Source organism: Mastigoproctus giganteus, chromosome 9, assembly GCF_048544385.1.
Source record: "Mastigoproctus giganteus isolate SK-2022 chromosome 9, ASM4854438v1, whole genome shotgun sequence".
Classification (NCBI taxonomy): domain Eukaryota; kingdom Metazoa; phylum Arthropoda; class Arachnida; order Uropygi; family Thelyphonidae; genus Mastigoproctus; species Mastigoproctus giganteus.
The window spans coordinates 68,030,353-68,046,437 of NC_143583.1; the positions used below are offsets into that span (position 1 = coordinate 68,030,353).

Consider the following 16,085-nt stretch of genomic DNA (forward strand, 5'->3'; position numbering starts at 1 on the left):
ATATCCTTCATAAATATCATTAATAAACAGACCCAGCACTGAAACCTGTGAAACTTCACTAGTCCATGATATTAGTCCATGAAAAGTACTGACCATGATAACTACTGTCTTCACCCATTTTACCACCCTTTATCCATAGTAGTACCTTGTCTTTAATGACACACTGCTCCAGTTTGTACAACAGTCTTTTATGTGAAATCGAACCCGATATCCTTCATAAATCTATATAACAATTTATCCCTTTATCCATAGTAGTACCTTGTCTTTAATGACACACTGCTCCAGTTTGTACAACAGTCTTTTATGTGAAATCGAACCCGATATCCTTCATAAATCTATATAACAATTTGCTTATGTCCCTCTGTCTGGAATGCTCTTTGAATTTAAATAACTCAAATAACTCACCTTTTTACGTTTACCTTCAACACATTTCTCCCACTTTCCTTTCAGTTATCACAACCATTAAACTATTCATATCTAGTGGACCAACGTGAAACATCCCTTTCCTTCTAGTGTTTACATATGCAAAGAAGTCTTTGCCAGAGACTTTTCAAAACCTGCCTTAGCTTACCTAACCTGCTTTGTGACTTGATCACAGACTTGTTTATATGAACCATAAGCTTCTATATCACCTGATAATTTATATGCATTATGTCCATTTTTCTTCTCGGTCAAATCCACATCCTTCATTTGACATCAATTTAGATCTAAGCCTTGAACACCTCTTAGATGGTATAAAAAGCCTTGTAGCTTCTATGATTTCTTCCCTGAATGTTCCCCATTTAGAATTTTCTATTGATAACAAAAACAGAGAATTGATAACATCCCATTGCAGAGAATTTAAAACCTGTCTGAAACCATCATAGTCATCCTTATGAAAGCAAAAGCCCTTCCCTTGGCCCATGACAGTAATTACATCTTTAATTAAATCCCACATCGATAAACCGTGACCACTGCCATCCAAATATACCCAGGTCTATTTCTTTCACTATTTCTCCACTATCTTAAGTGTGGTGCACCCAACTGGTATGTTATTGTGGGATTATAGCTACTCATTTATAGTGGCTTGCATTTAATCAACATTAAAAATAATTTTTTTCAACTTTTCAGCCCATTTGCCTACAGATCTTCTTTCAATAGCACTCCCCGATTATTGTCATTAACTACCTTGCCAACCTTTGTATGATCAGCAAACTTAGAACTTTTTCTTTGATACGCCTTCATAAATATTTAAAACAATAAGCAGCTCAAGCACTGAACCCATTAATAACATTAGTGCAAGAAGAGCAATATCCATTAAAAACCACACTTTCTTCTGGCACTATCCACAGCAGTAACTTGCCTCAAGTGCCACACTGCTCTAATTTGTACAGCAGTCTTTCACATAGAACAGCTTAAGTGAAATCTAAGTATATAAAGTTAAAATTATTTTTTGCATCCAATTCTCTTATTACTGTGTCATAGTAGCTAATCAGGCTGGTCAAATGAGGTATCAACTAAATAAATCCATGTTCTGACTGCCTTTACTACGTTCCTTGGTGCACTATGGCCATAGTTGCCGATGCACATAATAAATTCCTAAACCAACAACAACAACTACGTTCCTTAAGATCCACTGGGCGGCACCAATTTGCAGTGTACAAATGTGAAAATTAATTAAAGACATAACTACTGTCTTTGTCCCTGATTATTGTCATTAACAATAATCAGGGACAAAGCCTGTACCTGATTATAGTACAGGGAAAGGCTTTTCCTTCTGTAAGGGTGAGGAGTCTGACAGTTTTTAAATACTGTGCAGTAACATCAACTGATTATCTACCAACAGCAAATCCTAAATGGGATGTATTTGGGGAAGTAATCAAAAGAAGCTGCTAGGCTTTTCATACCAACAAAAAAATACTGTTCAAGGCTTAGACCTAAATGGATGTCAGATGAACTATTCAGACATGTGGCAGAGAAGAAAAGTGCATGGGATGCATATAAATTATCAGGTGATACGGAAACCTATGGTAGATATAAATTAGTCTGTAATCAAGTCACAAAGAAGGTTAGGCAAGCTAAGGCAGATTATGAGAAGTCTCTGGCAAAGAAAAACAGCAAAGACTTCTATGCTTATATATAACAGTAGAAATAAGGGGTTGAATCACATTGGGCCACGATGTCTATGGGTTAACTGTTGATGACCCTTGCTCAGGTGCAAGACAAACTGAATAGGTATTCTGTATCTACATTGACACATGAGGAATTCTTTAGGGAAGGGGATGCCAGAAGTTTATCAAACTCTAACAAGGAGCTAAATGACTTTGTGATAACTTAAAAAAAAGTGGAGAAATTGTTGAAGATGGACATAAAAAAGACACCTGGGGGTCGATGAAATCTATTCAGTTATATTAAGGGAGGCAGCACTGGAGGTCAGCAAATCCTTAGCTACAATTATGAGAGCATTTTTGGATTCAAGGGAGGTCCCTATAGACTGGACATGCAAATGTATCCACAATTCATAAAGGGGAATCAAAAAGTGACATGAGTAATTACAGACCTGTTAGCTTACCATCTGTTCCAGGGAAAATAATGGAATGACTGGTTAAAGAGGTAAGTAATGAAGAACCATATGGACAGGCATACAATTATATTGCAATCACAGCATGGATTTGGTGGGATTCACAGACTAAAAGTAGTTCCAGGCAGAGGTAAAAGTAATTCTTGCACTGCTTCTATTAGCATGAGCAGAGGAGTGTAGGGCAGGGTTCTGGGGGGTTTCGGGGACTGGTGGGAGTCATCATGAAACAAATAAATACATAGGCTGTGTTAGGGTAACTAAGAATAAGAATAGGTGCATGTATATTTGCATGTACACCAAAGCTAGAAGTATAGTAAATATATTTGATGAATTTGAAGTGCTGATCAAGACATCAAAGGCGGATATTGTTGGAATATCTGAGACGTGGTGTCACACAGATATTAGGAATATAGAATTGGAATTTGAGGAGTACAATGTGTACAGAAAGGGTAGACAGGAAAGGAAGAGAGGAGGGGTTATGCTGTTAATTAAGAAAAACAAAAAAATCTAAGGAAGTGCATCTAGTTGACACAGATCGACAGTGCAATGTTGAGTAAGTTTGGTGTGACATAAGCACTGGGAAAGCAAAAATGAGAGTAGGAGTGTGTTATAGGCCTAATGATTCTAATGAGTACAATGAACGATTCTACAGAGAAACAGAATGATCCAGTAAATCAGATTGTTTTACAATGGGAGATTTTAACTTCCCAGATATTGACTGGAACTTGTGGTTTGGTCACTTGAACACTACCCAAACTTTTGTGGATTTATTGGATGATTGTTTTCTGCTGCAGCATGTTTGAGAGGAAACCAGAGAGTGTAATACTCTTGATCTGGTTATCAGCAGTGATTATTCGTGCATTAATAATTTGCAGATAAAGGAACCACTATTTGCAGATAAAGGGGGCTTGTTGTTATTTTTGTTATTTGGTTTTTTAGGAGCATTAGGCACTAAGGCCATATTGCTCCGGGATATGCGGTGGTCCTTCCCTGACCTTTCCGCATCCTCCGTATTTGGTGGTAACGGGCTCGAACCCCGGTCTAATCAAGAAGCATGTGCTACGCACTGTTGCTCCTTCCCACTTGGCTACGGAGGCGCCTATAAAGGGGGCAGTGATCACAGTGTACTGATGTGAATGATTTACTTAAAGATATAATTACCATCAGGGGTAAAGGGAAGGGTTTTTGCTTCTGTAAAGGTGACTACAGTGGTCTCAGACAGTTTTTAAATTCTATACAGTGGGACCAACTGATGATGTTACTAACAGCAAATTCTACTAAGTGGAAGCATTCAAGGAACTAATCGTGGAAGCTACTAGGCTTTTCATACCAATTAAGAAACGTTTTTCAAAGTTTAGGCCTAAATGGATGTCAGATGAACTAATGAGACTCGTGGCAGAGAAGAAAAATGCATGGGATGCATATAAATTATCAGGTGACACAGAAGTCTATGGCAGATATAAACTAATCTGTAATCAAGTCACAAAGGAGATTAGGCAAGCGAAGGCAGATTATAAGAAATCTTTGGCAAAGGATGCTAAGAAAAACAGCAAGGACTACTTTATTATATAAACTGTAGAAGGAAGGGAATGAATCAGATTGGTCCACTTGATATCGACGGTTCAACTGTTGATGATCCTGCTCAGACAGCTGGTAATCAATGAATATTTTGAATCTACATTCACACATGAGGAGTTATTAAGGGAGGAACATGCCAGAAGTTTATCAAACTGTAACAGGGTGCTTATTTTGTAATAACTGAGAGCAAAGTGGAGGATAAATTATTGAAGTTAAACATACAAAAGGCACCTGGGGTGGATGGGATCTCTCCAGTTATATTAAAGGAGGTGGCAAAAGAAGGAAGTAAACCCCTTAGCCATCTAAGGGTAACACGAGTAATTACAGACCAGTTAGTTTAACTTCTATTCTGGGGAAAATAATGGAGTCACTGGTTAAAGATGCATTGCAGGATCATCTAGACAAGAGTTCGGTAATAATTCAGACACAGCATGGGTTTGTCAAGGGAAAGTCTTGTCCAATAAATCTGATTGGATACTATGATGTGGTTACAAAGGAACTGGATGCAAAACATAATTTTGATATCATATACTTGGATTTCAAGAAAGCTTTTAACACTGTTGCACATGGAAGACTACTGTACAAATTGGAACAGTACGGTATTATGGGTAAGTTGCTACAATGGATAAAAGTGTGGTTGAGTGGGAGAAGACAGAGTGGTAATCGATGGATGCTGCTCTTCGTGGACTAATGTTATTAGTGGAGTCCCCCAGGGTTCAGTGTTGGGGGCCAATCTGAAGTTACTGTGAAGCAGTGACCAAGGAACTGGATGCAAAAAATAATTTTTACATCATACTTGGATTTCAAGAAGGGTTTTGATACTATTGCATATAAAGGCCTGCTCTACAAACTGGAGCAATGTGGCATTAAGGGCAAGTTACTTTATCCATAGCAGTAACCTACTATGGATACCGTAATCTGCTGAGACTAAACTCATGAGGGGACATAAATTCAAGTTGTAGAAGGATGGTTGAATTATAGATGTGCAGAAGTTTACCTTCAGCCAGCAGGTGGTTGATTGTTGGAACAGGCTTCCATCTGTTATTGAGGAAGTGGATGGGTTGAATAAATTGAAGGTAGACCTAGACAAATTCTTGGAGGGTACGGATGGGTGAACTCTGTAGGTTTTTTTTTTTTTTTTTTGGCTGATGCTATATAAGCTTGCTTTCTTGCATCGTTTGTCATTATTACTACTATTCTTCTGTTTCAAGGAAAATAATGGAGTCACTGGATAAAGAAACATTGCAGGATCATCTAGTCAAGACAGCAGTAATAATTCAGACAGAGCATGGGTTTGCCAAGGGGAAGTCTTGTCTGACTAATTTATTATTATTATTAGCTATATGGTGCAAGAAAGCCTGAGGCTTATGCTGCAACAGACAAAAAAAAAAAAAATTCCCTAAGTTACCCTGAGAGCGAGAGAGAGAGAGTAGAAGGAAATCACCAAGAAAGAGAAGAATGATGATATCCAGCTCAGGACCCTGGGTGGGCCAAGCCCATACTCATCAGATTGGATACTATGATGTGGTCACAAAGGAACTGGATACAAAAAATAATTTTGATAATATATATACTTGGATTTCAGGAAAGCTCTTATACTGTTGCACATGGAAGACTACTGTACAAATTGGAGCAGTATGGCATTAAGGGCAAGTTGCTGCAATGGATAAAAGGATGGTTGAGTGGGAGAAGACAGAGAGTGGTAATCAATGGATACTGCTCTACGTAGACTATTGTTATTAGTGGTGTCCCTCAGGGTTCGGTGTTGGGGCCATTGTTGTTTTATATATTTATCAATGATATTGATGAAGGTATATCAGGCTTAAGGTCGAATTTGCAGATGATACAAAGGTTGGCAGCTTTGTTAATAACAGTAATGACAGTATGCTGCTGCAACAAGATCTGGGAAAGTTGGGTAGATGGGCTGAGAAGTGGCAACTGAAGTTTAACATTGACAGATGTAAAGTACTGCTTATGGGTAGCAGTAACCCCAAAGAAATGTACCCAGGGTACATTTCTTTGGGGTTACACTCAGGTGTTACACTCAGGGTAGTGGAGAATGAAAGAGTTGTTGTTATTGTTTGTTATTTGGTTTTTAGGAGCATTAGCAACTAAGGCCATATTGCTCCGGGGATATGTGGTGGTCATTCCCTGACCTTTCCACATCCTCTGTATTTGGTGGTCACGGGCTCAAACCCCGGTCTAATCAAGAAGCGTGTGCTACGCACTGCAGTTCCTGCCCACCTGGCTATGGAGGCGCTGAATGAAAGAGACCTGGGGATAATTGTGCAGCCAGATATGAAGTTTTCTGAGCAGTGCAGACCGGCTGTCAGAGTAGGTCATGGGGTCTTGTCAGTGATATACAGGAATTTTGCGAGCAGGGATAAGGAGGTGATTATCCCCTTGTATAAAGAAACCTTGAGTACCGTGTACAGGTCTGGAAGCCTCATTTTAGGAAGGATGTAGAGTTGCTAGAACGAGTACAGAGAAGGGCAACAAGACTGGTGAAGGGAACAAAGGGATGTTCTTATGAAGAAAAGCTTAAGTTCTGCAAATTGCAGCTTCTGGAGATTAGGCACCTGCAAGGTGATTCTGATTGAGGTGTGCAAGGCCTTGAATGGATTGAGTAGGCTCAATGCTGATGGGATTATTCCTCTTGCTCAGATTAAAAACCTGAGGGGGACATATTCAAACTGAGGAAAGACAGTTGTAGAATAGATATGCGAAAGTTTGCCTTTAGCCAGCGGGTAGTTGATTGCTGGAACAAACTTCCATCTGTTATTGTGGAAGTTGATAGCTTAAATAAATTCAAGGCAGGACTAGAAAAACATTTGAAACAAATGGATCAGTGGAATGGGAAGGGGTTTTTTTTTTTTTTTTTTGGCTGATACTGTATAAGCTTGTTTTATTGCATCATGTGCCTCTATTGCTATTGCTATTCCAAGGAATTTTATAAAAATTAAAACTTTATACCTAAATGCATTAATACATATTCTTATTTTGGCTTTACTGCCCAAGATGAGTAAAACTTTGTCAGCAAAATTAGGATCATTAATAGTTAAACCATTCATCACATTGATCACTAGATATGAATGGTTTATTTAGCCACTGATGATTCTGCTCAGGTTAAGATAAACTGAAGTGGTATTCTACACTTACATTCACACATGAGGAATTACTTAGGGTTGCAAATGCCTTAAGTTTATCAAATTCTAATAGAGCCAAATAATTTTATGTTAACTGAGAGAAAAGTAAAGAGAACTGTTGATGCTAAATGTAAACAACGCACCTGGGTTGGATGGGTACTAAAGGAGGCAGCAAAAGAGGGAGTAAACACCTTTCACTATAATTATGAGGGCATATTTGGATTCCAGGGAGGTCTCTATAGACTGGAGAAATACCAATGTATGCTCAATTCACAAAGGGAAGGATCAAAGGGAAATATGAATAATAACAGACCTGTTAGCATGACTTCTGTTTCAGGGAAAATAATAGTTGCTCGTTAAAGAAGTAATGCAGGACCATCTAGAGAGGAATACTGTAATACTGCAATTGCGGCATGCATTTATTAAGGGGCAATCTGGTCTGACCAATCTAACTGGATATTATGACAAAGTAACAAAAGACAGGATGCAAGAAAATAATTTTTACATCATATATTTAGATTTCAGAAATGAGTTTAATACTGTTGTGCATAAAAGAATGCTGTACAAATTGGGACAGCATGGCATTAAGGATAAGTTACTGCTATGGACGAAAAGTTGCTCAGTGGGAGAAAAAAAAGAGTTGTAATCAATGGGCATTGCTCTTCTTGGAATCTACAGCAGAGTCCCCAGGGTTCAGTTCTTGGACTCACCATTGTTTTCTATATATATTAATGATACTGATGAAGGCATATCAGACTTAATCTTTAAGTGTGCAGATGATATAAAGATTTGCAAGGCAGTTATTCACAGTAATCAGGGTATGCTACTACAACAAAATCTAGGCAAATTACGTAGATTGGCTGAGAAATGGCAACTGAAGTTGAATATTCACAAATGCAAGGTACTTCATATGGGAAGCAGTAATCTCAAATTAACTGCATGATACCACACTCAGGGCAATAAAGAATGAAAAAGACCAGGGAGTAACTTTGCAGCAAAATATGAAGTTCTCTGAACAATGCAGAGAGGCTGCCTGGAAAACTCATGGGATTTTGTCAATGATATATAGGAATTAGGTGATTATCCCATTGTACATGGCAATGTTCAGGCCACATGCTGATTAGTGCATAAAGATCTGGAAGCCTCATTTTAGGAAGGATACAGATCTGATGGAACAGGAGCAGAGCAGTAAGATACTCACCAGGAAAGGCAATAAAAGATACTCACCAGGAAAGGCAATAAAAGATACTCACCAGGAAAGGCAATAAAAGATACTCACCAGGAAAGGCAATAAAAGATACTCACCAGGAAAGGCAATATATTTTTAAAAAGTGGAAAACCCAGCTGTTTCTTCATTATCAGATGCCTTTCCATCTGCCTCATCTGCACTTATGTGGAAAATATTGAACTTTGATGAAGATATCGACTAATAAAAAGTTCAATACATATGTATGTATAGTACATATGTTATTTTAGTACTCATTTTCTTTATTTCTATTTTGTAATTCTATGTTTTTAATTAAAATTAACAAGTACAATATCTTGTTTTTTTTATTCTTTTCTTATTTTAATTTATGTTACATATCGTATATGATAAACCATAATGCATACATACATTATAATAAAACGTATTGTATAGACCATTCAGTGTTTAGTACATGGTTTTAATGCTTTAAAATGGCTGCAAACGTATACAATATGTATCATAAAGGTTCAGGAATGCAAGATACACATAACGAACAAAACGTATAACGAACAAAGTCTTGGAACAGAACTCGTTCGTAAACCGAGTTCCAACGCGAATTCGCATTGGAGCAAAACTGACTGTACTTCATTTTACATTGTTTTCATAATTTCCTTGCTTTTAACTTTCTTTTAATGTTTTATTAGTTATTTTCCTGATTTGGCATTTCCATACTGAGAATAGTTCTGGCCTCAGCTGCATCAAAGAATAAAGAGAAATTTATTTATTTTTAATGTTTTCATTTCTATTGCTTCATTTATTTGTCTTGTTTTTGTACCTCTTGTTGTAGCTGAATAGATGATAGATCTACAGTTCTTACTACCAGTTTTATATATTTTAACTTTAGCATCCTTCACATTTGGATTTTTTGAAATTATTATTTTATCCTCCCAATATTCAGCACTCTTAAAACTTGTTATTTTTGAATTACTCCTAAACTAGTTATTTGTATTCCTAGACAGTTAAATTTTATTAACTGTTCTATCATTTTCCCCTTTAATTCTAAATGACATTCCAATGATTCTTTTACTATTGTTAGGCTGCTTTTCCTATGGATATTTCCATATTATAATTTTTTTTTCTTATTAAAATTATATAGCATTCTTTGCAATTTGTTTTCATTTTCTGACATTAGCATTACATTACTTGCATAGCATTTTATATTTAATTTTTATTCTAATTCCCTTATTTACTTCATTAATTAATTCATCCATTATCAGGATAATGAGAGTTGGATTCAACATGTTTCTCTGTCTCATACCTTTAGTTATTTCTATTTCTTCAGTACTTTCTTGATCTGTTTCAATTATGCACTTACTGCCTGTGTACACATATGCACAGTTACTTCTATTAATTGTTGAAGAACTTTTTTTTTTAATCTATAGAAAGATTTTGTTAAATCTACAAAACACATACAGATTGGTCTGATATAGTCTGATTTTTCTATTGTCTGTAATCATAAAACTGAATCTATGCATAATCTATTTTTCCCTAAATCTTTGATGCATATCACTTAATCTATATTTTTTTTCCTGATAGTACCTTTGCATGCAGTTTCAATGATATGTTCAAAAAATTAACAACCCTATAATTAGGATCTAATTTGATTTTTGAAAAAAAGTAGCAGAGGTTGCAGCTTGCCTTTTAAGAATGTTTTGGGCATTGAGATATGTGATCATGCTTGATAATGATTTTTTTTCTTTTGTCAAACGGCATTTTACAGAAATTGCATTGAGCTAGGGCATTCTTATGAACAGGAAGGGGTAAGCACATTGAGTTTTAGCCCAACAAACTCTCACAACAAATGCCCTGATATATTGGCTGCAATAAAAACAATTACAATGAAACTAAACTTGCCTGGTCACAGCAACCCTAGTGAATATAAACCAACATTTAAAATTTGTATTCAAGGGTGGTAGATATTTGTGCCACTCAGAAATCAATTAAAAAAAAAAAAAAAAAAAAAAAAATCATAAAATAAAACACAATATGTGCTGAAAAAAAAAAATAAATAAATAAAAAAACCGCTAAAGATTAAACTTACAACAGCACTAGAATTGCTGGACTGTTTCAAGTCTCAAGGAGACTTGTGTGGGGGTGTTAGGGTGAAATTACACCGAGTCCATAGGTTCTACCTTTTATTTTTTATTTATTATTTTTTGTGATAAACTCAAACACGAAAGGTATAAGGACCTATTAATACTTTAGTATTGTGTATGTACAGTATTGTGAAGGCTGGAAAAAACAGAAGATAGTTGTTGACATTAGATTTGAATTCCTATAGATTATAATTGTCAGAAAATACATATGGAGGCATGTTCCAACAAATAGAGGTAGACGAAAAAAGTCAGTTGAGTGAGTTTAGAATTAAACAGATGTGGGCCAGTTAATGCACATGTTCAGACTTTCTTGGAAGAGTGATTTTTAAGCAATAACAAATTTTCAAAACAGTCCCTATTCCTTAAATGGAGATTGTTTCAATATATATATAGTTTTCGTTTAAATAGCAAAATAGCAATGTTTGTTGTTAAAATAGCTTTTTTGCTATTTTAACAACAAACGTATATTAAATAAAGCTATTTGAACAACAAATGTATAATAATTACCTAATGTTTTTTATGATCTATTATGCTTGTTCATTTATTGACATCACTTCTGAATTATTCTGAATACGTTCCACAATACACTTGTATATTGGAATGGCAACGAAGCAAATGAAGCAACATAAAATATCAGCATATGATGTGTATAATGTTCAGGAACTGATTTGTCTGTTTGCAGGATGAACAAAGAAAAAATTGAGACTCCTACACTTCACACACTGACGTTGGCTTTCTCCCAAGATCAAAAAAATGCCATGAACCAAGCAACTCAGAAACTGATGGAAAGTGACAAGTCATCCAACCAATGTTCAGTTTGCAATCTGCTTTAGCTACTAATTGCTCTCCCACCCCCAAACACATGAAATACTTTAAATAAATGAAATTTTGCAGCTACCTCTTGCTTTTAAGTATGCTTTTAGTAATACTCTTCTTTTATATGCAGTTATTGGTTACTGATATTATACAATCATGCAATAAATAAATATTAATGATTTATATATTACATATTTCAGAGGTACCCACAATGGCCTCACTGTCGGTGGAAAGGAGTTGTGCAGTGCTTTCTTCTAATATGCAAATTCTTCCTTGAAATTTTTCCCTTAACGGAGGGATTGAATTATATACAAAAACAAGTTATATTAGTGAATTTTAACTCTATATGAAGAGCTTATATAAAACTTGTCAAAACTGTTTCATATATTCGTTTGGCTACGCATTGGCTGGAAAATGCAGTTGTTTACGTAATATTTCGAGTTTCTTTCGCTGTACTTGCAATTATCCATTTTTATTATTGTATTCATTTTATCGAATACAACCCACAAAAGTAGGCCTACATTATAAATCGCGAATAAAGTATGGTTTGACTAACGAATTTAGGAACACATTAACAGTTTATATTCAATCAATAAAAAAAAAAAGTTAACACTTAAATGAATTAAAAATGCGAACCACTAAACGTACAAAAAAATTGAGAAATAAATATGTACAGTAAACATACGTCTAAAATATGTTTGGACACAACAAAACCGACGCGATGCAAGACATATGGTTAGGTAGGATCTAACTGAAAAATCATTATTACGTTCTTTATAAAAGAAGTAAATTTTACATATTAAACTGCTTATAATTCCAGCATCAAATTAAATAAACTCTGAGGATTAAAATCAATACCTGAATTGCTGCTTTCATCCGCAAGTTACCACAATACATTCAACCACGCACCTTACATTCATATTTCAGTTCAACACCGATACACTCCTAAACAACATTCACCTGGTTACGTCTTCAACAAAACTTTCCAACGTTATATAAGTGAGCTAAAAATTCCTGTTGTAAACATTTTTAACAAGTTATTTGAATTAAATTCAAATATCATTAAATATTTAAAATACATCACTTCATTCTTATAACAACAATGTGACTTTTAACTAGAAACAAATTAGGTCTAGAACGGGTGCAATGCCTTCTATGACGTGAGATTAAAGGAAATATATATTAATCCATGAAATAATATTGGTGAGTTCCTGTTATTTATATTAATTTATAGTAATTTCATCAAATATATTCCCAAAAATATTTAGGAAACATATTTGAAACTTAATGTTTCAGCCACAGCAGTTCCAAATTAATAATTAAGAAAAAAAATTTCCGTTTTCAAAATTTGTTGTTCCTCATATTTTAATGATTTTAGTGTAATTAATCAACGAATAGACCGGGGATGAGAAAATCCAAGAAATGTCAGCTTTCGTGGGACAGTGCTAATAACCACTTGATCTTCCTCACCATCCGGAAATGACCAGGAAAAATCCTGATCTTTTCCGGATGGTTAGGTGGAAACGACCACGATTCTTCCAGTTAGAAAAGGAAGGAAAGAGGGGGGGGGGGAGAGAAATATATATATTGCCTCTCCTGGGGCCAACTAATTTATCATATGGATGATTTAATCCATATCGGAAGAAGTTCTAGTGACTTCAATAGCCGAACATTCGATTTTTCATCCCGCAAAACAAATATGCAGGCCAGAGAATACAAAATAAGTTAGAGGAACGGTTTTTAAGATATGATTTTGAAAAACTAAGAAGAATTTTTCTAGTTTCTCAGGGTTTTTTTTTTGTTTGTTTATTTGTTTTTGGAGCAATGAACAATCAACAATTCTTTTCATCAAACGAACTTTCGAAAATCAAGCTAACAAACTAAGCATGGTCACAAACGGCTCGAAAGGTTGTGACACCCTGAGTCACCCCAGGGGTTCACAACTCGTGAGCATGGGTGGCAGACCTAGGGTCCTGATCTGGATATCATCATTCTCTCTCTCTCTCTCTCTCTCTCTCTCTCTCTCTCTCTCTCTCTCTCTCAGGGTACTCAGACTGTTTTTTTTTGGCTGGTACAGCATTAAGCCTCAGGCTTCATTGCACCATATGGCTAATAATAATAATAATAACATGGGTTCCCATCCCATTCACAACCTGAAAAGGTTTTTTTTTTTTTTGTTCATAAAAAAAATATAAATTTATTAAAAATTATATTGTTTGTTTCAGGCAGTTCATTTTATTTAGGATTTCAAATCGAAAAACATAATTTATTAAGTAAATTTTATAAACAAATAGCATTAATTTTCGTTAAATTTTCTGCTTCAAAGATTAACTTTTCAGGCCATAACAGTTGAATCTTTGGATCTCTTCATCCAAGTCTAAATCCTTGGCAATGACGTGTTCATTTGAATACAGATGACATAGACATGTCATCTGAGGATTTGTTCAACTTGGCCATAGAGTACTGTACTGTGGTTTGTTTGTGTAGTGTGCGTAGAATTTTGTTTGTGCCGTGTGTGTGTGTGTGTGTGTGTGTGTGTGTGTGTGTGTGTGTGTGTGTGTGTGTGTGTGTGTGTGTGTGTGTGTGTGTGTGTGTGTGGACACTGTGCTACTCGTGTGTGTGTGCACGAGTAGCACAGTGGTATCATCACCGTCCTCCCCACACCGGGTCGAAAAGGCCTGGGTTTGAATCCCGTCGATGACGCGAAGAACTTTATTTGGCTTTTTTCACTCCGTGGCTGAGTTAGTCGGTCTCAGGCATAGATAGCAAAGTTTTTTTTCCCCCCAGAAACTGGGTTTTTTCGTCCAACAAACAGACAAATCGACCATAGAACGCACGCAATTAACAGACATAAGACACAGCACGGCAGATGAATTTAATTATTCGGGTGACTTAAATATAATAGTTTTGTTTTAGTTTGTTTTGTGTGTGTGTGTGTGTGTGTGTGTGTGTGTGTGTGTGTGTGTGTGTGTGTGTGTGTGTGTGTGTGTGTGTGTGTGTGTGTGTGTGTGTGTGTGTGTGTGTGTGTGTGTGTGTGTGTGTGTGTGTGTGTGTGTGTGTGTGTGTGTAGAGTTTGGTCTGTGAAGTGGTGTTCAGTTGTTTCTGGCCACTTAGCTACTGGAAAGCAATGATCACAAGTTAGGTGCTTTCCCAGTACCCGCCTATATCACGAGCATGTGGTCCACAGCTAAGTTTGAACGTGGCAGACCTTTAATATCATGTACTGAATGACAAATCATGAGTTTGGGACTAAGGTTGCCCGTAGTCCCAAAGTAGGTAAAGGGTTGTCGTCCAGCAAAACAGACAAATCGACCATAGCACACACGCAATTAACAGACATATGACACATAGCACGGAGGATGAATTTAATTATTCGGGTGGCCTAAGTTTTTTTTTTTTTTTTAGTAGGTAAAGGGGGCGAACGCCAATATGCCCGCCGTTACGAGTGCACACGTTACTTCACTCTCCTGATTTTCAGTTCTAAAATGTGTATTTTTTCAAGTCTACAGCTAAAGTTTCTGCACACAGCAAGTTATCAACATGTGGAACATTGTGGTGACCATAGTTTTGAGAAATTCCTGGGGTATTTACCAGATTTCAGGGTTTTTCTCTATTTCCTGTTTGTGAGACCGCATGGTCTCCATGAGGCTCACAACGAGGACATGGGCAAGTGCACCAATATAATGCGGCTGCCGCGCTGAAGTCTGGTTCTTGACTGGGGTGCTTCCGAACTGTGAGTAACCTTGGACCAAGTCAGAGTCCCATTTTTCGCCGATTTAAGCACATAACTGCCAAGTAATGATAATGTTTGTGTACACCCCCAACATGAATTTTCCACTTTACGCAAACTTTTCCCCAGTGTACAATACAGCATATTAGATGTCACCATCGTTTCTTGCCACCCACCCCCACAAAAGTCACAGGGAATTAGTTCCACTCCTCTAGGTGAATTTTAACTGTTCGCTGTCCCCCCCCCCCAAACTGAACGCAGTAGGGGTACGCCCAAAGTTTTGCTAACGGACTGCTCAGCCCCTATTTCACTTATAAAAATGCGACAGGTGTCAATCTCCACCAACCTACGGGCTCTATAACAGGAAACCCACGAAACTTCGCTAAACCGGAGAGTCTCGAAAAGCCGGATTTACTCAACATGGAGGGAAAGCTTGAAAACACCTAGGACATTATGTACCTTTATCCCAACGAACAGCCCTTCATCATAGAAAACCAGGATGAAGCGGCGGACCCGCGCACTGGAGCCCCACAGCCTGGAAAGAGGAAATATAGAAAGCTAATAGTGCTCAAGTTGGAATGGGAGATGCGCTCGCAAACCGAACTGAACGAAACAAAAGAAATCCAAGATAACCAGCCAAGCCACAGAGAGAGAGAGAGAGAGAGATGTGCCAGCGATGAAAAAAACCGTTACCCACGCTGTACCCCTCCCTGCCACTTCTCAGGAGGGCACCTTTCCCGAGAAGGCGATGTTCCTCAAGACCCCCCTTTAAACCCTGTTCAGGTAACAGGGCAATTACAGCTTTCAGAGGGCAAATTATCAACCTCTGGAACAAGCTAGACATGCTCTTAACCGAAACGTACATTGAGAGCGAAAGAGCAACAACCAAGCTCCAGGCATATATTGAAAGCGG

The 16,085-nt window shown here is 36.9% G+C and overlaps 1 protein-coding gene across 2 annotated transcripts in view; it reads right to left on the reverse strand.

Annotated features, from left to right (window-relative positions):
- Window positions 1-12,537, reverse strand: part of Ubr1 (Ubr1 ubiquitin ligase) — a 221,061-nt gene extending 208,524 nt beyond the window's left edge. Inside the window, exon 1 of one of the 2 annotated variants that reach the window (XM_090381546.1) lies at window positions 12,301-12,537. The gene's annotated coding sequence lies outside the window, so the exon portion shown is untranslated. Of the gene's footprint in view, window positions 1-12,127; window positions 12,178-12,300 lie in introns of those variants that run through there. The other variant, XM_090381547.1, reaches the window with a different exon arrangement.
- Window positions 12,538-16,085: the final 3,548 nt, after the last annotated feature.